The sequence below is a fragment of the Peromyscus leucopus genome, chromosome 8b (assembly GCF_004664715.2).
Source record: "Peromyscus leucopus breed LL Stock chromosome 8b, UCI_PerLeu_2.1, whole genome shotgun sequence".
In the NCBI taxonomy this organism is placed as follows: domain Eukaryota; kingdom Metazoa; phylum Chordata; class Mammalia; order Rodentia; family Cricetidae; genus Peromyscus; species Peromyscus leucopus.
The window spans coordinates 50,941,805-50,965,462 of record NC_051086.1 but is presented as its reverse complement, the minus strand read 5'-3'; the positions used below and the strand labels follow the sequence as shown (position 1 = coordinate 50,965,462).

Below are 23,658 nucleotides of genomic sequence, written 5' to 3'. Positions count from 1 at the left end.
TCAAACTCAGGACCTCACACTTATGTGGAAGCAGTTTACTTGCTGAACCATCTCATCTCCCCAGACTCCCAACACTCCTTTAATTTAAAAATACACAGGGCTGGAGAGCTGGCTCCTCAGTTGAGAGCACGTGCTTCCCTTGCAGAGGACCTGAGTTCGGTTCCCACCACTTAGGTTGGGTGGCTCACAGCTGCCTGGAACTCTAGCTGCAGAGAACCTGACATCCTCTGTTAGACTCCACAGGCACGGAACTTAAGTGCACATGTCTACACACAAACAAACATACACACACATAATTTTAAAAAGCAATACATTTCAAGCTTAAAAAAGGCATCAATATTAAAACAGAAAAACTGTTAAATTTTAGGAAAATCATAGTGCTCAAAGAAGATAACATCCACTTGAGTGGAGCCACAGATCTAAGAGCGTTACATAAATTGTCTTATTTTGTCACTAAAAAGCCCTAGAATAGGCTTCACTGGTTTTTCTGGCCCTTCATTAAGATGTTTACTGTAAAAAAAAAAAATGTAAGCACATTAAAATTCTTTGCTAAATAAGTTACACACGCGCACACACACACACACACACACACACACCAAAACAAAACCAAAACAACAACAAAAAACAAACAAAAGAAAACCAAGTTAACAACCAAAGGAAAAAAATCCCAAAAAACAAAAAATAAAACAAAACAAAAAACCCATCTTCCATCATTGAGAAGCCCAGAATCCTGAGGCTAACTCGCTCAGTTCAGACTGCAGTGATTTACAGACAACCAACATGTGTTTCTTAGCAACCTGCATGCATAAAGGTTACGATATACCGTATGATTTCAATTATGTGACATCTCAAAAAAGACATAACCACAGAGAGAGTAAAACAATCCATGGCTGCCAGGAGGTGAGGAGGAGGAGGAGGAGGAGGAGAGGGCTGAAGAGGTGACTCACAGGAATTTTCAGGGCCAGTGAAAATATTCTGGATGCTATTGTAATGGTGACTAGGTGGTGGTGTACATTTGTCAGAACTCATAGAAGGTAACAGAGTAAACCTTAATTTACATTACTTTTAAAAAAAAAGTCATTTTTTGGAGGTTGAGGATTTTAGAAAGTAACACAGACTGTTAAAAGAGAAACCGTGTTGGCCTGCCTAGCTTTAGAAAGGGTGCTACCTAGAGGACAAAAGCAGAATGGATGGAACAGAAGCCCCGAGTTCTAGATGATGGTGCTGGCTCCCTTGGGGATGGGGTAATAGTCCTCCACTGCTGTACTTGTCCACTGGAGCTGAAGCTCTAAGGACATGGCTGGCTGATGGTGGGAGCCAGATTCTCACCGCTAAGTGCAAGTTTACAGACAGCAAGGGGATGGGTCTAGAACAACGCCCACGGCTATGATTAGAGACATTAGTGTGAACTCATGGTTAGCTCAATACAGATACGGGCAGTTAGGCATGGATATGGATACTAAGTTACGCATGTATTGTGTTAGTAAATGCATGGATCACTCTACACTTTGTCTATCTAGAAGACTTAAGAAAATAAATATTCCCTATAGCAACAAGTATACCAACAATCAGGCTTGGTTTCTAATAATCATCCTCCAATAAAAACAACCAAGAATCCCTAGAAAAACAACGGCTTTTAAAACTGAGACCGAAAATACCAACTATTACCCTGAAATATTCTGTAGATACTTCCAGATGAAATGCGGTCAATTATAACCCTGAAGTATTCTGTAGATACTTCCAGATGAAATGCGGTCAACTATAACCCTGAAGTATTCTGTAGATACTTCCAGACGAAATGTGGTCAAAAAGCCCAGTGGTAGATAGAGCAGATGTGCCAACCACAGGAGTTCCCAAAGGCCAAGTGAGACGAGTCTAAACAACAAAGTAAATAGTTTGGAATTAAAATCCTGAGGAGAGGGGCTGGTGAGATTGCTCCCCGGGGAAACTGCTTCTGTGTAAGCCCAGCAACCTGAGTTTGATCCCCCAGAACTTAGGTTAAGGTGGCAGGAAAGAGTCCACCCCACAGAGCTGTCCTTTGCATGTACCGCCTCACATACAATAATAAATAAGGTTTTTAAAAGTCCAAAACGTAGAAAAATAAATATCCAGGTGTTCACACTGATATAAACATATGACTGAACAAATTCATAACTGAGGGAGCAGAAATAAATCCCCCGTGTTGAATTCCAAATAGTTTACACAGACACTACACTTCCAAGGAACAGAGCGCAGCACCCCCCGCCCCACCCCCCGCCGGGGTACAGGCTGCATGCTGTGACTGCCTTTCAAAGAACAGTCTAGAAACCAAGCAGAGGAGAAAGGAATATTAGTGACCCGATGGTGTAGGAGCCAGAAGAACGTAATGAAATGAGTCGCAAAGCAAATTGCCGGTGTGCCCCCTTGATGTGATAGAATAAAAACGGCCCATCTCGGTGGTTTTCCTCCCAATAACTCAGTCTCTGTTACCATAAGGAAACCATCACAGGCATTCAAGCCACGCAAGGTTCCACAAACCACCTGAGCACAGGGTTTTACGAGACGGCTCAGTGGGGGGAAGGCTCTTGCTGCCAAGTCTGATGGCCTGTGTTTGATCCCCAAAACCCACATGGTAGGAGAGAACAAACTTTCACAGACTGTCCTCTGACCTCCACATGTGTGCTGTGACACACCAATATCCACGCATGCACACACATACACTAAATACATAAATGAATGTAATAAAAACTTAGATACCGGACGAGTACTCCTCAAAACTGTCAACGCCACAGAAACTCGGACAGTATGAGAAGCTGTCGCAAGAGGTGACAATAAAATAAATGTCCTAGATGAGATCATGGAACAGAAATGACACCAAGCAAAGACTCGGAAAACTGTGGGTTTAATTCCTTATACTTCCACACTGGCTCACTAATGGTCACAAATAGACCACATCACACTAACACAAGATATTCAATAGGGAAGCCAGGTGCGGGGCATGTGAGAGTCCTAGGTACTGTTCTCAATTTCTCTGTTGCTCTAAAAGCCATGATATAAATAAAACCAAACTTATAATTAAATTGGATTTAAGAATGGCACATTAAGTAGGCCCTTTCCCCTAGGCTGAGGGATGACGCAGACACATTAAGAGCAGGCTAACAACTCCTTGGTCAATCTCCACTGGTCCTGAGGACAAGGCCGTGAGGCAAACACTGCTGAAGGTGATGCTCAGAGGTGATGGAATCTGTCCAAGGTCACATGGAGGGGTATAGGTAAAGCCATGCCTGCCTAATTCTAGAGGCTTTTTCAGAACCCCCAGAAAGAAAAAGACATCAGCCCACACATCTCAAGATGCCTTGTTTGTTCTTGTTTGCTCTGCTTTGTTTGAAAGATGAGACTGTTTAACTTTCCCTTATAAAGATCTCCTGTTAGGAAATGTCAATTACTATTTACTGAAATGCGCATTTCACCGTATTAGGCTGCTCTAGCTTCATTTCTGTTGCTGTGATAAAATATTCTGACAAAAAGCCACTTAGGGGAGAAAGGGCTTACTTTAGCTCACAGTTCCATGTTACAGCCCATAATAGCAGGGAAGTCAAGTTGTGGGAAACTGAAACAGCTATCATATTACACCCATATTTGGAGCAGAGAGAAACGAATACATATGTGCTCGGTTGCCTGATTGTGTGCAGCTAGATTTCTCCACTCTTCTACAGCTCAGGACATCCTGTCTAGGGAATGGTGCCACCCACAATGGGCTTGAACTTGCTACATCAATTAACTTATTAAGACAATCCTCTACAGACATGCATACAGGTCAACCCAATGTAGATAATCCCTCATTGACTAGGCTGTTCAAGTTGACAATTTAAGCTAACCATTACACTCAGCAACTTTTGCACACTAAACAGAATTGTTCAAATCTTATAAACCTAGACACATATTCCTTGTTCTCAAAATGTCTGAGTAGTACCTTAAAAAATTTTTTTTGCGGGGGGGGGGGGGGGGTTGGACAGGGTTTCTCTGTGTAACAGTTCTAGCTGTCCTGGAACTCACTCTGTAGACCAGGATGGCATTGAACTCACAGAGATTTGCCTGCCTCTACCTCCCGAGTGCTGGGATTAAAGGCGTGCGCCAACACAACCCAGCTGAGTAGTGCTTTTGTTATGCTGTGTTTTTGTTAAGCAAGCCATGATGATCAAACACCAAGTAGTAGATCATAAGAGAACTCCCAACTGTTAGCCAAAGCTATTTGCTAACATTTTGTCACTCACAGTGATAGAAGGCGTGGGTAATGTTTATACCTCTACTCTATTTCTTAGTTCTCTAGAGAGTCCTTCATTAAGTATCTAGACTGACCACCAAAGCCCTGGACCTACCAATCCTTGGACAAGCCAGATCCGGAAGTACTGATGCTTGGACAGAAGCCGCAGGCCACACTTACTCATGCATCCCTTCACCCTACCCGCTAGAACCCTGCTCTCTTTGAAAAAGAGCCTACATCTCAAGTTCCATAGGGTCTCTCTATACCAGAGACGTTTCATTTCCGCTGGGGCTTGCCCAGACCAATCAGATCTCAGCCTTCTAGTCCTATACCTCAGTGTCTCCAGCATGTTCAGACTGGTGGGCCACGGTGTCCTGGTTAGCTTCTGTTGTTGTTGTTCTTGAGATAGTCTCTCACTGCGTCACTTTGGCTGGCCTGGACCTCTCCGCATAGACCAGGCTGAGCTTACACACACAGAGATCTATCTGCTTCCATCTCTGCCTCTGGGATTAAAGACATGCAGCGCCTTAAATAAAAGACATTGGCCCCTTTAGTTAGCTTAGCATTGGTCCATCATCTCAGAAAGGACTAGCCAAACCAGATTGGCCTGGGAAATATCTGTGGGGGGGGGTTATCTTGTAAATTATGTGGGTGGATCCGGCCTGCTGTGGGTGGTCCTCAGTTGTATAAAAAAGCTAGCCAGGCCCAGGATGGTGAGTGAGCCACTGAGCAGTGTCTCTCCAGGGTTTCTGCTTCAAGTTCCTACCTGGACTTCCCTCAGTGATGGAATACTGCCTGTAAGCCAAAATAAATCCTGTCCTTCCCTAAGCTGCTTTTGGTCTGAGTATTTTATCACAGCAACAGAAAGGAAACCAGAATACATGGTTAAAACAAAATAGGTTAGTTCCCAAAGAGAACATGAGAGACCGGAAACCTCCTCAATGTCATTTCTGGGCTCTTTCTTTTGGACCTTTACAAAACAGACTAGCTTCTCATGAAATTCAGAAAACTGTATTACTTCTAAATGAGCTTTCTATCACCTGTTTCCATTTGCTTTCGTATACTTGGGGAGTTTTAAAACACACAGCGATGACTCCATAAAGTGGTCTAACTATACCATACCTCATTTGGGCCTCCCATCCATGAGAGTGAACAGGGAAACAGTGGTGTGCTTTACAGATGTTAAAACAGGCTTACGAAAACTCTGTGGCTTGTCCACTTCAGATTTCTAACATGTGGTGAGGCACAAGAAGTTGTGGGGGTGGGGTGGGGGTCTCTGGATTTCAATGCAAAGGCTTTGCTCAGAGGCGCATGCCATGCACAGCTCAGATTTCCGTCTAACTGCAGACTAAACATAGTCTGCATTTTTCTCATTCCTTAAGAACATCACCTTGACTTCTCCATATTTCCTCTTCTTACAGATTTCAGGGATGCCCAGGTAGTTGGGTAAGACTTGGGTGCAGCCCAGGGCATCTGTGGTGGGAAAGTGAACCATCTATTCTTTATCATTTTCTCCTAGAAACGCTCCCTTGTTCTCCGACAGTTCTTTTTCACATCTTCTGTTTAATTTTATAAATGCATTGTTTTCTATCTCTAACAGACCTGTGCACAGTGAGAGAGAGAGACAGAGAGAGGAGGAGATCAACACTTGGATAAGTTCTTTTTCTTCCCCATTTCAGTGTGACTATAATCTAAGAGTGGAGGAGGAGGAGAAAATGCATACGTGCGTGCGCACGTGCGCGCGTGCGTGCGTGCGTGCGTGCGTGCGTGCGTGCGTGTGTGTGTGTGTGTGTGTGTGTGTGTGTGTGAGTGTACGTGAGAGAGAGAGAGAGTGCGTGCGCATTCCTGTGGTGGCTGTCTTTCCTCCAACTTTCTTCTCTTCATACTACCCCTAGGTTCCAGTTTTAGTAAATTTTCTCAGGCTATCTGTTGATTTATGGCCAAATGTTCACATTTAAAAATGAGGCACCTGAACACTGAATTTCAGAATACTAAAAAAAAGAGAAATTCCCAAAGCTTTCACAGGGAAGGCAGAAAAGTAGCTCACGTACAGTGAAGAACTGAATGCAGAGCTTTACAGAGAAACCAGAGCGATACAGAGCAGCTTCACAATTCCAACCAGAGGACAAGCTGACTCCCACACCTTCCAGCCTGCAGGGAAGGGACAGTGATGTCCAAACACACCTAGTCTAAAGATGTTCACAGTCCCCAGAACTGTCCTTTGGATGCTCTTAGAGAGTGTGTTCTACCAAAACAGCAACGGCGAGAAAGAGGAAAGATCCAGCAGACAGAATATCAGGTATGTGCACCACAGAGTCAAAGGGTACTGAATTCCCCATGTGATGGGACAGAAGTCAGGAGAGCCAGGCAGGAGCCCAGGCAGCTGTCCAGATTGAACCAGGGAGCTGAAGGATCCAGGAAAGCAAGGACTGGCCAATTAAAAGATGAAGTTCATAGGCAAACTACAAACACTGCACCAGCACACAGGAATCCCACAATCCTAGCTTAAGGATAGGGCTAAGTGGTGAATGTGTCAGCACAGGTAGCTAGGCAAATCCAAAACCGAAAAGCAATTACCGGCTTTGGCGGGAAAGGGTGTACTAATGAAACAAAGATCTAATCGTAGCACATATCGTGGCTCAACCACAAACAGTATTTCCATAGTCACAATGCCATCAACGCTGATTTAATGGAAATGTGTGTGGGAAGTGGGAGAGAGGGAACCATGCAGGATTACTGTAAGCTAAAGTGACATCTCCCGTGGGAAGAAATAAACATTCCCAACACGGAAAACACTAGGAAAAAGCATCACATTCTGTGGAAAATGGATACTGCTGGGCATGGTGGCACATGCCTTTAATCCCAGTGCTTGGCAGGCAGAGGCAGGTGCATCTCTGTGAGTTCAAGGCCAACCTGGTCTGTCTAACCAGCTCCAGGCCAGCCAAAGCTACGTAGTGAGACCCTGTCTCAAAAATAAAAGCAAAACAAATAAACAAAAAAAGAAAGAAAGAAAAAACAACAATAAAAAAGAAATATGGATAACGATGAACACTGAAACACAAAAAACTGCAAGAATTGTTTGCAAGGAGTGGGACTTTGGGGCAAGGAAGGAACTGTTACTCTGAGAATGCGCCTCTGATTGTGTCGCTTGACTTGCTGGAGTTCTTTATTGTCTAACCAGCACTTCCGAGCCACATCCTTTTCCTATCAGCCTGTAGAATTTGTTATTTAACGTTCTTCTTTGGAGTTGAGCTTTTAAAATTTAATTTTCATTGTTATCAAAATAATGCCACTTTGTAGTTTGAAAATAAGAATTAGGCACTCCAAGAGTAACAGTTCCTTCCTTGCAAGGTTCCAGCTGCGTATATATGCACCACACTTCCTTGTTCCAGCTGCGTATATATGCACCACACGCATACCCAGTGCCCACAGGGCCAGAAGAGCATGTCCGCTCCCCTGGAACTAGAGCGAAGGAGAGTTATGAGCTGCCATGTGGGTGCTGGAAACTGAACCTGGGTCCTCTGTAGGAGCAGCAAATACTTTTAACCTCTGAGCCATCTCTCCAGTCCCCAGAGCTACATTTTAAAAAAGAATTATTGAGATACAAAAACAAAACAAAACAAAAAAAACACAGAAGATGAACTAAAAGAGAAAGAGCTTGAAGACAAAAATTGGGGGCGGGGATCTAAAACTTTATACCAAATATTGAACTGAACAAAGCACATGCTGGGCTGTGTTTGTTTGCAGGCCTGCGATGGAAGTGAGGCACTAGAGTGCTAATGTTCTACCACGGAGCTACACTCCAAGTCCTGGCCTCTCTTTGTGATAGAGTATCGGAAGTAGAAAGTGTTGGCCACAGTAAGGCCATCTTTGCCTCTACCCATCTAGTAATTCCTTCCCGGTCAATTTGTCAGGAGACGGAATCATAGATTTTCTTGTGGAATGCCCTCTCTGCAGGTAAAGAGCTGCCAGGGCTATGGAACATTCCTCCAAGGGACTTCACTGAATGTGGATTTTTAACTGTGTTTCAATCTGACCGCCCTCGAATACACTGACCATCAAAGTCTGGACCAAAGAGCTAAGCAGCCAGACTCTGGAAGTAGATGTTGGATAGAAGCTGCAAAGCCACACTTACTCACCAGGGCTCTGGCATGTGTGTTCAGTAACACAGACAAAGGCCTATCAGCTAATCGGCTCTTCTTCCTAACCCAGATAGAAAAGATGGGCTGAGAAAATGAGCCAGGACAATGCCTGGATCCTAAGAAAGCATGTAACAAAAGCCCCAGGCCATTATCTCCTGTGGGCAATGAGAAGTGTGTCATCTTCCAGAGACACAAAAAATAAAGAATTGAGGATTCTGAAAATTAAGTGAGGATATACACTAGAAAGAAAAGCAAGAGGCATGCACACCCGAATGTGCTCAGGGCCAGGCTACAGGGTGGGAATCAAAGGTGGGTCCGGGCCCCACCCCACACCTCTTCCTACTGCTGCTTAGGACCGCCCTATTGCAATACAGTCCTCAGCTAGCCACAGCCCCTGGGAGCTTGTTAGACATGTAGAACCACAGGCCCTACCTCAATCCTATGACCCCAAATCTTCATTTTAATAAGCTCCCAGGTGCTCCCTACCCATTGAAGTTGGAGAATCACTTACTTAGAAAGACAGAGGAAGTTTGGGGTTTGGCACTGGGGGTCCCTGCTCCCTGGAGGTGTAGATAGAAACGCAGGTGAACCCCAGGTGTCTAAAGCTACCTACACAGGACAGTCATTGACATAATAGGAAAATCATAATCAGAGTCTAGCAACTATGTATCTTCTGGAAAAGGCATTGATTCCAAGATGCCTAGCTATTTCCTGGGAGCTCACTTCCAGGGTCAAATAGGAACACAGCATGGAACACAGCATGAACCACAGATTTCCCTCTATAGCTGCCTATTTTATTTAAGCAAACAACAAAAGAAAGGCTAAACATTAATTTTAGTTGTACTTAATTGAATAATTTCTCAAGGGAATAGTTCAGGGAGAGTTTAAAACTGCCTGTTTCCAAAAGCCATTACAAATTGGCATATACTATAATGTCACTGTGCCAACCCAAACAGTGCGCTTTTAATGTCCCCTGGGCTGCCTTCACTCCAGATGTGTTCAGAACTCCTAGTAATATAACACAGGCAAAAACCATATTTACATGAAGCAGTATTTGGGATATCCTTTTCCAATTATCTGGAATGAGATAATAGACTCCTAATTGGAAGCACGGGGGTTGGGGGAGCCAGGTCAGTAGTTCCTCCCTCCTGATGCTTTTATTAGTGAAAACGGAAACAGTCTGTTCAAGAGTAAGAGAAATCTACTTTGCCACGGTTAATCATCTGAATGTCTAGAAACTTCGGATTTGCCCTACGGTCACCTCTAATTAACCAGCTGATTTGTCAGAGCCTGATCTTGTCTTTTCCTATGAATCGTAAGTAGGAGGGGGCTGGGGGTGGGAGGAGGGGGACATGGAATGAAAATGGAAGAGTCCAAGACCATTCCGGCGAGAGAACAGACACCAGTGATGAGTGGACAGGTGGCGCCCGACCCCCCTTGCTGCTTCCGCGGTGTTACGTGCTTGCATGGTGGCGCAGACTCTGAAGGCATTTCCTTCTATTTTTAACTGATGATGGTCATCACACAAGTGCTAGGGAAGCCATCGTAACTTATCGCTGACATGTACCTCACAGGGAACACTAACGCCAACAATGAGGAATCGTCTTTCCAGTCTTGAACTTGAGCACACGGTTAGTGTAGTACATGCTTTCTGCTAATATTGGGAGGGTCTGTCCTTACCATTTATTACTGTACAGAACTAAAATTTAAGTAAAATAAGTATTCTTATACAAGTGAGCGTGGTGTTCTGTCCCAGTGGAGACCCTGGACCCCATACATCACAGAATGCCGCAGTGCGCCATGCACTCAGGCATGCTCAGTTACTGACGTCTGTTTTCACAGATGTCACAGAGAAGCCATCTGAAAAGCAATGCACGATGCAGCTGTTCTTGGCTGGGAGCAAGATACACTTGGAAACCTTGTTCCCTAAGCGTTCAAGACTGGACGGAGCTTTCCAAATACAAATTAATTACCAAATTCTACGTGTTGACAAGCAAACGCTTGAATGTTTATGCTTCAATTTGACAAAGGAAATTTTAGCATATTACTCTTAAGCCTCTAAGGCAAACAAGCTCCATGTATAGGATTTACTTCATTACAGCTCCCCCTAAAATGTTTAAAAACATTTTAATCCTGAAATCCAACATGTAAAGAGAAAACCAAAAGATCTATATATACAGTTTAACAAAATGGTCCCAAAGCCAAAGCTGTGGAAGCATCACTTGCTAGCCCAACTGGGCAGTGCCTTGCTAGACTCAGCCTTATGAAACTCTACACTCATTCAGCCAATGAGCAATCAGCAGACATCTACAGTATGCCCGGCGGTGTGCTGGGCATGTATTTGAACACTTGGTTGGTATCACTTGTTGGCATGTTTGTTCAAATAACAGCTACCACCGAGTTCTTGATTGCTGCTGATCTGAGTTTCAAAGCAAATAAATACACAACTTTATCATATGGACAAGGGACATTTTGCTCCAATAAATCTACCCAGGAGGCTTGAGCCCAAGGGATGTTTAAGGATATATCACTGTGGAAAGGACCACAAGAAAGGGCTTGGTGGTCACTAACACCCAGATGTGAACTTTTCTCTCTGACCCACATGAGTACTGACTGATTAACCCTTGAGGTTAGGCCTTTTCCTCCACAACAAAGGCCTCTCCACTCTGGAGCTACTTAGGATTTTCCCAAGCACCTTGCAGAGAGCTTTTTTTATCACGCCAGGATTAGATCTGAAAAAAGCATTTGTTCTACTATAAAGACAGCAAAAAATCCCTGGTTAGAAGACTAATGTTCTTTTAACCTGGAAAAAAAAAAAAAAAAACCAAACCCATGGCTCTGCCTGAAGAGAAATAGTTTTACCTTATTAATCACCAAGTTCTCAAGTCAACTCAGCTTGTGAGAGCCTCCGAAGTAATTCAGCTGTTTCCACATCGCACATCAGAAAGTCCCAACAGCACACAGTCTAGGGTAATGTTAAAACAATATACATGGCAGCATCATTTCCTTACTAGGCTCCATTTCTGCTGGGAAAGGGGGAAATTTAAGCCAAATGATAATTTATACCAAGAGTCTACAAAGGAGGTTACACAAGATGAGTCACTGGAATGTGGAACCCAAACCTCTTCTAAATTCTGTCAGGATTCACACAACACACAGCAATAGTATACATAATTTTATAAGAGCAATTATAAAGAATGCTCTAGAACTTCACTCACAAATAATTTTGGTTTTGTTTTATTAGTGCTGGTGATTAAACTCAGGGCCTTGTGTGTGGTACAAACACATGCTACCACTGGGCTACACACTCGGCCACAACTCAAGATTATTTCTAATGGGATATATGACTTGAATATTCTAGAGGAGACCTGAGAGTCTCATAGTTGTAAGGTCCTGGGGTCCTAGTCTCAGCACTGGAGGACAGGAAGAGGAAGGGGTAAAGAAGAGGAGGAAATGTGGGGGGCCCATGTGTTAAGAGTGGTGAAAGTTATCTATGAAAGCGTATACAAATATATAGCCCAAGAGCCTAAAAGGTAAATATCTTTGTCATTTTTCAAGAAAGGATGAGAGTCCTAAAGTCAACAGTGAGTGTTCAGTCAACTTGAGCTGAAAAGTCCGTAAGTATACAGAAGCCCGGCGCTCTTCTCCCTCACTGCTACTTTCCTGCCAGCTTGAGCTCCCACGCTCATGGAAGAGAATCTCTCCACTTGGAACTGCACACAGTCGTTTTTATGGGCAAACTCTAAATGCACATACAAAAGCAGATGCAGGGTCGGGAGAAAAGCCCAAGAGTCCATCCACTTCACGGGGTGGAGTGGGGGTGCTATGACTTCCTGCACACCGAAGAGACATGACTGGACCTCTGGGATAGTTTCCAAACTAACTGCAGTTCTCCACCCAAGACCTTACATATGCTCAGTCCTCATCCTCACCCAATACACAATCACTATCAAAACTATCTTTCACATTGCAGCAGGGCTGATAAACGTCCTTCAGAGCAAGTCTTCCTCATCTTCTCTTGCTGTAAATAAAGTTTTATACAGGACATTAGAATGCAGCTGCATTCACCCATTTACATATTAACTACGGCTGCATTTGCCACACCTTGTATGTGAACTGTGTTTTTATTTTTGTTTTTTACTACAGCACTTTTATTTTTCTTTACATGATGACATTTTGACGGGGCCTAATGTTCTCAGTGAACAGTCATAGAAAACCTAAAATTTTTCATTTCTTAGAGAACTGAATACAAACAACAACAACAACAACAAAAAAACCCTTACATAAGTTAAAAGGATAAATACATTTACAGGTGTCAATGCAAATGTTTCCAACTCAAGGCAAGTAACAGCCTTCAGGAGGGAAAACACCAGAACAGAAACTGGTCCTTAAGCTTGGACTTTCCCACCCTAGTACACCAGCAAGGCAGAAGTGGTAATGAGTTCAGGAGCCCTTGCCAGCCTCAAGGAATCCTAGAAGTCAGCTGTCGGTTAATACCCAGCACAGATCACTGCATGGTACTCATACAGATCCACCAGGCTGGGCATTCCTCTTCCACAGTGTGTTCTCCCCAGCCACCGAGTGACTGAGCCACAAAGACTGAGGACTAAATCATACAGGATATCAGACATATACCAAGGGAACAGGTAACTTGAATACAAGGTCAAAATTCAGCAACAATTCCAATGATCCAGTGCTGATACTGGATACAAGCTTCAAGGACATATTTCTTTTAAGGATTTTTCCAGTTTTGTGAGGGCTGGCATGAGGTGTGTACACTTGCCAGGGCAAAACTGCCGCTTTAGAATCAGCTCCTAAGCAGATGCCTGGCACCTGCTCAGCATCTAGAAGCATCTGCCTCCTGCCCACTGATCCACATCTGCTGGAAAGTGGACAGTGAGACCAGGATGGCACCTCCAATCCAGACTGAATACTTTTGCGCAGGGGGAGCAACAATCTTGATCTTCATTGTGCTGGGTCCTAGGGTTGTGATCTTCTTCACCCTGCCAGCAATGCCTGGACACGTGGTAGTACCACCAGACAGCACTGTGTTGGCATACTGGTCTTTGAGATGTCCACATCACGCTTCATGATGGAGTTGAAGGTGGTCTCATGGATGCCACAGGACTCCATGCCCAGGAAGCAGGGCTAGAAGGGCACCTCTGGACACCGGGAATCGCTCATTGCCAATGGTGATCACCTGCCCATCAGAAGGAGGATGTGGTAGTACCTACTTCTTGCTCAAAATCCAGGGCAACACAACACAACTTCTTAATGTCACGAATAATTTCCCAGTGAACCGTGGTGGTGAAGCTACAGCCCCTCTCAGGCAGGATCTTCATGAGGTAGTCTGTCAGGTCCTAGCCGGCCAGGTCCAGCTGCAAGATGGCGTGGGGAAGGGATGGGCACTGCATGTGTGACCCTGCCCCCGGAGTCCATCACAATGCCAGAGGTGCTCTGAGATGCATACAGGGACAGCATGGCCTAAATGGCCACATCCACGGCTGGGGTATTGAAGGTTTCACTCATTATCTGTGTCACCTCTCTGTAAGTTTTGGGGTTCAGGAAGGTCCTCAGTCAGAAGCATCAAGTGTTCCTCAGGGGCTACACGCAGCTCACTGTAGGTGTAGTGCCAGATCTTCTCCACGTCATCCTAGTTGGTGACAATGCCATACTTGACAGGGGACTTTAGGATCAGGATACCCTTCTTGCGCTGGGCCTCGTCACCCATGTAAGAAGGAGTCTTTCTAACCCATGTCCACCATGACGCCCTGTCAGGGGCATCCAACGATGGAAGGAAACACAGCCCTGAGGGCGTCATCACCAGCAAAGCCAGCTTTGCACACGCAGGAGTCACTGTCGATGACGAGTGCTGTGACTTCTTTCATTTTGATAGGAGAAGGATGGGGTGACAGAGCAGCGAAAAGACACACGCAGGGTAAACCGGCAGCGGAGTGTGAGGACTTTTTTTTGCTTTTATTGAAGTCAATATGACATAAAAGTATTTTAACTGTTTGAACAGTTCAGTAGCATCTAATACATCCATAATACTGAACAACCACTGGGTCTGGTTCATTCTGTTCACCACCAAAGCAGCTCACACCCACTGCCTCTTCCCCCAGCTCCTGTGTAGGTGGGATTTTCTTTGGGCCACCAACCAGCTCCCAAATAAAGACATGGAGACTTATTTTAATTATGAATGCTCAACCTTAACTTAGGTTTGTCCCACGAGCTCTTTTAACTTAATTTAACCTGTTTCCATTCATCTAGGCTTTGCCTCCGGGATTTTACCCTTTTTTCATTCTGTATGTCCTGCTTTCCTGCTTCCTCCGTGTCTGTCTGTCTGGCCCCTGTTGTCTCCTCTTTCTCCCCCGAGTCTAAATCCCTCCTCCTATTATTCTCCCTGCGGAAGTTCCTCCTATACCTTCTCCCTCACTATTGGCCGTTCAGCTTTTTATTAGAGTGGTCAGGTGCCTTAGGCAGGCAAGGTAAAACAGCAACACATCTTTACATACTTAAACAAATGCAACACCATCTTTACATAGTTAAACAAATATTCCGCAACACTCCTGGGAATCACCAATCTCAAGTTTTACAGCTATGCATTTAACCTATTCCAGATTGTTAAAATAAATGTGATTATACAACATGTGACCGACTGTGTCTGGATTCTCTCACCTAGTACAGCATACTCCTGTTCATCTACATTGCACCATGTACCAGCAGCCATTCCTTCTAACAACTGAGTACTGCATGGTGTGCATGGACCACATCCTGTCTAGACAGTTCTGTCCATTGTCACAACTGCGATGGATATAGCCATGCCAGCGAGCAAGTGGCCTGGCCTGTGCACTCTGACCCTCTGCCAGGGTCTGTTGACCCCTGAACTGCACTACATCCCTATCTAGAAGCAGTGGTTCAAGGCCAGTCTAGGCTACATAGTGAGACCACCTCAAATAAGAAAAGGAAGTGTGTGTACCAGTGTGTGTGTGTGTGTGTGTGTGTGTGTGTGTGTGTGTGTATCACTCTCTTTCCTACTCTACCCCTCTCATATACATAGTGGAAAAAAATAATCAAATGTTGTTCAGGAAGAAAAATATAAAAGAAAGCAGTACGATACTATGTTCAAACTTGACATGAGTTACTTACTTTATGAGCTATCAGTTTTTAATTACTTTATTTTCATTCTTGCAGGTTGAGAACCCTCCCCAGAATCTTCCAAAGGAAAATGAAGCTGCTTGCCCAACGTTAAATTTTTATCTGCCAAGAAGATTTGAAATGTGGTCCCTGTGTTCTGTGCTGACTCTGTCCTAGTTGTCTTCTGTTATTGCAAGCATGCCACACCTGTGGAGCCAGACAGAGGGCAGTGTGCCACACCTGTGGAGCCAGACACCTCACAGTGTGCCACACCTGTGGAGCCGGACACTGGACAGTGTACCACACCTGTGGAGCCGGACACCACTCAGTGTGCCACACCTGTGGAGCCGGACACCACCCAGTGTGCCACATCTGTGGAGCTGGACACCTCACAGTGTGCCACACTTGTGGAGCCGGACACCGGACAGTGTGGCACACCTGGACACTGCAAATCTCCACATCGCAGAGTTCAGTGCAGCAGTGTGTCAGGCTTCAGCACTGAGTCAGATGTGTTGACCTCATGAAACTGTCACTTATCACAGGCTGCTCCCCACCCCCAACTTCTGCTGGTGGTCCCCTAAGTTTTGAAGTCTGGTTGCCATGAGTCGGGTACTAAACCTGAGCCTGGACAGCTGAACAAGAGTACAGCAGTTTGGTGGTGGGACATTTTTACATCTGTCCACGTCTCTCCCTGTGGGCCAGGAATTAGCCCACTCCCTGTATCTACTTTGCTCTGGATCCCTGAAGATCTCTGCCTACCTTCTCAACTGGTCTATCTGTCCCTTAGCCTTCTCCCTGGGATGAAATTGCTGCAGTTCCCCAGCCACAGTCAGGTTGATATCAACCTTGACAGACGCCCAGCCAGGGCAACACTGCAGTCTTCCTACTTCTGCCCATGTTCTAGGGTTCCTGGCCATCCTTTCTCTGCCTATAGCTAGGATCTCCACCTCACTGACTCCTTGTCTCCCCTGCAAATCTCCAGTTTCCAGAAGTCTTTTAGCTCCTCCCTATGGGTCAGGACTGACCCATTATACTAAGCCATAGGTAGATACATTATTGACTTTTTCATAGAAGCATTCTGGACAGGACACTGAGGTCTGCGGTATATATGTGGTATGTTACAAATAAAATAGATTCACATCCAAGACTGAATATAATCTTTTCTCTTGGTGTTGCTTCTATCCAAAGTACTTCATAAATAGTGTGAAAGAGCAAAGATAGATGCATCCCCCTCCTTTAAAAAATCTAGAATTTAGTTGAGAAAAGACAAACAAATAGTTTTAATTTCTACAAAGTGCAGGATACCCCATGGCACTCAGAGTGCAGAAGAACATCCCCATCAGGGAATGCACAGGAAAAAACTTGAGAATGGGGGTAGCTGCGACTAAGTCAGATGAATGGTCAGGACTGCCAAAGGGGTAGCTGCAGCTAAGTCATATGAATGGTTAGGACTGCCAAGGGGCGAATGCAGGCCATTGTTCATCAGTAGGACAAAGTATGTATTTCCAGTCCTATGCATTAGTTATGAACAAATCAGCCTGTTCTTTCTAAGGAGCTGGCCATCCATCTATGTGAAACAATACCACATCACCCAGAATTGTGGGGAAAAAAGTCTTTGAGAGAGTTATCATTCCACATCTCAAAAAGTCTAATTATCACATATACCTTGGTCCAAGTTTGTTCTCAACAATCTGTTTAAACCATACAATTCATATACTCATTATATTTTAAAATTACGTATTCTGTTAAGAGTTGTATAAGAGACACAGCTCCTCTGATTGTCTTTAAAACAAAAGTAAAATGAAGTGGGGGGAACACTCACTTAATAATTGCACTTAATGATAATTGCTACTAGCTACTGAGTGTCTCCGTACCTCACTGACTTCAAGCATCATCACCCAGCAGTTTCCACGGTGAAAGGAAACTACTTAAAAATCTTGCCTCACAATCCATTACGATTGTTTCAGCTCATTAAGATCTTATCTTGCAATTCCTTCTACACCACTGTAGGGCAGGCTCACATCCCTTCTTGCAGTCAAGGGAGAGGTATGCTGCACAGCTACAAACACGCAGTCCTCCCGTGGCTGGCTGGCTGCCTACTTCACTGCATTTGGAGCTCAGCACAGGCGCTATCAACAACTAAAAAAAGCTCAACACACACACACTGAGTGGCTAGGCTTCTGCAGGCGGATGGTCTGAGTCTCTCCCGCCTCCCTGACATCGTGCATGTGCACTCGAAGGAACAGCAAGGCTTCAAGGTCATATCCCTCATCTTATAAAAATGGCTCTCTTTTCTCAGTCAAAACTAAATGGCACCCTGTTGATTAGAACCCACACAATCTACCTTTTGATTTGATACATTGCTTCGCAGCCCCCAAATTTCAAATTTTGATATTCTGAGGATTCCTTTTGGGCCAATAAGGGCACACGAATATGCACATCCATGTGTATACACAGACCAGTAAGAGCTGGGGTAGAGAACCCATTCTCTGAAGATTTTCTGAGTTTCTGAGTGAGAATATAAAATAATTCCATTTAAGCTACAGGTAGCTACAACCATCAGGTGATAGGCAGATAGCCTGAAATCCATGCTTTACTACTAACTGTCTTTTAATCTGTGACTTGTGCTAACTACGTTCAGCATTTCTAACCCACGTTTCCTATCTCCTCCTGGGATATAGTGCTGGGATATAGAGGTTTACAAGCACTTACTAACTTCCAGAGAGAATGGATCCCAGCAGTAGGCAAGTGAGTTGTTTACAAACAAGAACATAAAATACAATCCTACAAAACTCATGTTGTAGGCAGTCATCTGCTTAAAGCCTAAGGGAAGCGGTCCTGGGACACGGGGCATACCCAAATCCAAGGATGCTTGAATCCCCTCTAAAAAGTAGTGTCCATATTTGCATACAACCTGCACAGAACCTTCTCCACTTTAAGTCACCTCTAGATGACTTAGAACCTCTAGTGGAATGTAAATACTCCGTCAAGAGCTGTTACAAAGCATTATTGCAGGATGATGGGATGGGAGAAAGCTGACACATGTTCAGCACAGATCCAAACCACTGGCCTGTTTTTAACGGGAGCTGGTTGAATCCACAGATGGCCAAATCTACAGCTACAGATACAGAACCCACGGATATGGGAAGCTGATGTACATGGCGGACCAGTTCCCAGACAGCCACCATGCTGTTCGAGCACATTTTATTATTATTTTTAGATGTACTTCATCTTTAATTTTGTGTGTGTGCGCGTGCGCACACTTGCACAGGATCACATGGCAGTCAGACTGGAGGATCCCCTGGCACTGGAATTATAGATAGTTGTGAACTACCTGATATGAATGCTAGGAACTGAACCCAGGTCCTCTGCAAGAGCAGTACAAGATCTTAGCCATGGAGTCATCTTTCTAACCCCTCTAGCACATTTTAACAGTAACAATCTACTGAGCCATAATCCGTCAGGATGTATGCAAGCCTCAGTGTGCCCTCGCTGCGCCATGATGGGAATGTATCATCTTTGTGTGTCCAGCCCAAGGACCTTGGCAACCTGAGAGGTTTGTCCACTGAAAAGAAAGAACAAAGTTCATGTGGTATTTCCGCTATATCACAATACATACAGCCCTGGAAAACCTCACATCTCACCAAACTGCACTTTAAAACAGCAGAGCTTCTGGTAGAAAGCACAGTTGGGTGGGCCATTATAAGCAGAGTACTAACCAGAGAATAATTAAGACCCAGGGAGGCGACTTGGACAGGCCAGGCAAGCAGCTTGGCTGTGGCAGTCACAAGGGATACGGAACGTACAAATGACAACACTGTCTCACGGACACAGCCAAGTTCCGAGCCTGAGGACTGGGGTTCAGAGGTGGGCATGGGAGGGGGACCTCTGCCTGGAGCCCAGGATGAGGGCCACTGACTCTGGGGAGTGAGCTGTGGGCACAGGGCTCTTTAAATTTCTTTTCTTTTTTTTCTTTTTCTTTTTTCTTTCTTTCTTTCTTTCCTTCTTTCTTTCCTTCTTTCTTTCTTTCTTTCTCTCTCTCTCTCTCTCTCTCTCTCTCTCTCTCTCTCTCTCTCTCTCTCTCTCCCCCCCCCTTCCTTCCTTCCTTCCTTCCTTTCTTTCTTTCGTTTTATTGTTTTTTTGTTTTGGTTTTTTGAGACAGGGTTTCTCTGTGTAGTTTTGGCACCTGTCCTAGATCTCGCTCTGTAGACCAGGCTGGGATCTCTGAACTCACAGAGATCCACCTGCCTGGGCTTAAATCTGTTGGGATTAAAGGCGTGTGCCACTGCCGCCTGGCTGGGCTCTTTAGTTTCCTTAAGACAAGTCGAAGAGCTGGTGCCTGCCTGTCAGGGCTCCCTCCTTGTTTACCTGAGGCTGAAACTACTGCCTGTACTCTTGCCAGAGACAAGCTGCCCTGGGACCAATCAGGCTTCCCGCAGACAGTTGACATCGAGGTCCCCTCCTCCTCCCTGCAGCTGAGAGGTGTCAGGGAGCCACGGGACAGCTTCACACTGTGATCAGCCTGTTCTCCGAGTCTGTAGACTCCTCCAGGCCTTGTTCTAAGTCTGCTTTTCTAAGAACCCTGAGAGAAGAGAGGCAGCCACCCTTGAGGAGGCAAATCCTCCCAACATGCCCCATGGGGTGGCAAAATTTAAGGAAAAGAAAAAAACAACTGTGATACTGACTCTTTGACAGAACCCCAGAAGCCGGGCCCCCCTCCCAATTTCATTAACTGAGAAAAGTGATAACGTTGACTTATTTATCAAGTCAACAGAGTACCGTGCCATCAAATGTGTCGGCATCAGTATGCAGTGCTGGATCACAAGCACTGTGCTTTCTCCAGATACTGGCTGAGGCATTTGGATGGCTACTCTCCACTGCCAACTGGACTAGGGTTAGAATCCCACAGGAGTCACGCTTCTGGGTCTATTTCTAAGGGGATTTCCAGAGACTTTAGAGGGGAAGACCCACCCTGAATGTGGGTGGCATCATCCCATGCCCTGGGGCCCGAGACTGAATAAGAAGGAAAGACAGAAAAGGCAAGAACACCAGCATTCATCTCTCCATTCATGGCTGCAGACACAATGTGTGACCAGCTGCCTCGTGTTCCGGCCGCCACGCCCCTCGCACCATGATGGACTGCGCCTCTGACATTGGGAGCTAAATCAAACGAACCCTTCCATATGTTGCTCCTTGTTAGGACATTTCCTAACAGCAGTAAGAAAAGTAACCAACACACCATGTTTGCCCAAGTGTCTCAGAAAGAGCCTTCCTTCCCTTTCCTAAAGCAGGAACATTCCCAGAATTACATGTGGGGTTGCAAAATGTCCCTCAAAGCTCTAAGTCCCTTAGCACACGGTAGCCCCCTCTCTATTCAAACTCCTCATTCCCCAACAATAAAGTCAAATGTTTTAAAATGCAGGAACAGACAGGACACACAACGTCACCGTAATTTCCGCTTAGAAAGAACTAGCTGAAGGAATCCGTCCCAGTTCCAACGTTCGTTATTCTCAAGGCTTAAAAGCAAGAAAACACTTGGCTGTTTCACTTTAGCTGCTTTGGGTTTTTGTTTTTGTTTTGTTTTTAGTTCTCAAAGAAAAATAAAGAAATTTCCCATTCACTTTATAAGTTTTATTATGGTAAAACAGGATGTGGAGCAAACATCTCGGAGTCCCAAACAGAGTTAATTAATTCCAGTAGAACTTCCTCGCATAAGGCCAGTGCCTGCAAGCAGATGTGCTGGCTAAACCTTTCAGGTCAATCTTAGCACATTATTGAAAGTAACCTCCCATTCCTCAGAAAAAGTCTGGCATGCAGCTTGCAATCTACGGCAAGCAGCTCAGACACATGGAAAAGTAGGCTTTAACATCTCCTGAGCGGGGCTCTCCACTGACTTCCAAATCTCGCATCTAAATAGAAAGAAAGAAAAAGTCCCATGACAGCGTCTTTACCATACTATTGGCCACTAAAAGAAAGGACGAGGAAGCAGTTTTGAATGCAGTTACCGCAGACGTGTTTGGGGAACTTTCACCTTGTTTCTCATAAACTAAAATGTGTACTTGGTGTTCCTTTTGATTTCTAATTGCCACTGCATTTAAACTGTTAACATTTCATTTCTAACACGTGTCTGCTTCAGAGCTGGCGGCTGGACTATTTATTTTGCTAGCTGGTGATAGAATTCAATGCAGAGACTTTGAAAACATTTACAAGCTTTCCTTTAACCTCCCGTATGCTTTCCAAATTAGACTGCTTTGAATTTTATTAGCTGAAGGTTTACATACTGCAATGTTGACACTGTTACCTTCAATATACATTGTTTATGGCTCAGGTGTGGTTGAAAACCTTCTCTTCCTTGGGATACCCAGGAGGCTGAGGACAAGAAAGTTGAGCGAGTTCACTCCAGAGCCCCCATTTTTCCTTGGGAATCAAACAAGAGTAAGGCCACACAAGATAAGGGTGTAGTCAGGAAACCCGGTGTGAAAATAGTTCCCGTCTCCTACAAAACCACAGGCTTCCTCTGTGGACTCCCCAGGGCTTTATAATCACAAGCACCATCTTCTCGATGAACTCTTAAGGTGGGTTCTTTGACACTGGCATCCTGACAAGATGGACAAGGCATGAGCTTGGACTCTAGACCAATCTGAGCTGGAACCATGATTCTTTGCTATTAGTTATGTAATCATACTCAAACCCTTCACCAGATCTACAGACTAGGAATGGTCATTTTCACCCCATAGCTTTACTGTGAGCATTTGCATTGAACAGCTGCTAGATTAGTAGGTTTAGATGAAGTCAAGGATTCTCTATCATGGCTGTAGCTGTAGCTCAGTGGTACAGTGCTTGCCCAGCGTGTGCAAGGCCTCAGGTTTAATGCTTGCACTACACGAATATCCACACAAAAACCCTCTATCACAAGCCTTTCTCAGCACCTTCAGCTCACAGGGTCACTTGTTGCACAATCACTTATGCCACCAAAACCCGTCTGTTAGCACTACTGAAGAGAAAAAAGTAAACCATTTTAGTCTCTTTCAGTAGGTAGTGGTGATGGTTTTATGGGTGCATAATTGTGTCCAAACTCACTAAATTGCATGCTTTACCTGGGCATAACCTTTCATGTGTGGGAGAAAAAAAGACGTGTGTGTGTGTGTGTGTGTGTGTGTGTGTGTGTATCCCAACAAACTTAGTACCTTTTTCTGAGGCACACACCAAGTTCCTGGTGGCAGGGCACACAGACGCTAAAATGAGGCCCTCCGAAACGGTGACTCCATGTTGCTGTCTAACGTATCAAGGGTTAATCAAAGAAGGGGACAGCTCTGCCCAGGATGGCGCCGAAGAGTGTCATGAGGAAAGACAGCATCCCAATGATGAGGATGTCTCCCACATAGAGCAAGAAGAATGTCCTAAGCAGAGTGAACAACATATATGGGAGAGGAGTGGGAGGTATAAGGTCAGTTTGGCTCAGGCCCGATGAGACATCTGGGGTGACTGCAGGCTGCCAGCGGCCGGAAGTTGTTATTTTAACTTCCACGTAAGAAACCACCAGAGGTTTTTAGCACGAACTAATAACACAGATCAGGTTAGTTTTTAAAGAAGATAATTCTGGCAGAAGGAGGAGAGACAGAACGGCACACTGGAAGGCTGGCGGCAGGGAGGGCAGGTTGGTACGGCTCTCTGAAAAGGAGGCCTCACATCAAAGGCAGGGCACGTGGGGACTCAGTTGAGGGCTATCTACAGATTTCTAATCTATAAGGAAAGCTGGGATAGTGACATTGATAAAAACATAAAGAATGAGGGATGGACAGATAGTTCAGCGATTAAGAGTACCTGCTGCTCTTCAAGAGGGCTGACGTTCAATTTCTGACACCCACATGGTCACTTACAACTCCTTGTAACTCCAATTCCAGGGGATCCAATGCCCTCTTCTGGCCTCTGTGAGCACTAGGCATGTACACGGTGCACAGACATACGTGTAAGCAAAACACTCATACACATCAAATAAAAATAAGTAAGTCTTAAAACAATAAAGAATGGAAGCAGTGTGGCAGGCTGGTGAGGAGGGATGCTGAGCTCATACTGTACTTGCAGGCCTCCTTCAGGTGAAGATGTTGAGTAAATCTGAAAATGGGGCTCTGGGAA

At 44.9% G+C, this 23,658-nt stretch overlaps 1 protein-coding gene and 1 pseudogene across 1 annotated transcript in view; both read right to left on the bottom strand.

Moving 5' to 3' along the window:
- The window catches only part of Stx8 (syntaxin 8), a 247,999-nt gene that overhangs the window by 120,357 nt on the left and 103,984 nt on the right, over window positions 1-23,658 (bottom strand). The window lies entirely within an intron of this gene.
- Window positions 7,881-15,278, bottom strand: LOC114693140 (annotated as a pseudogene).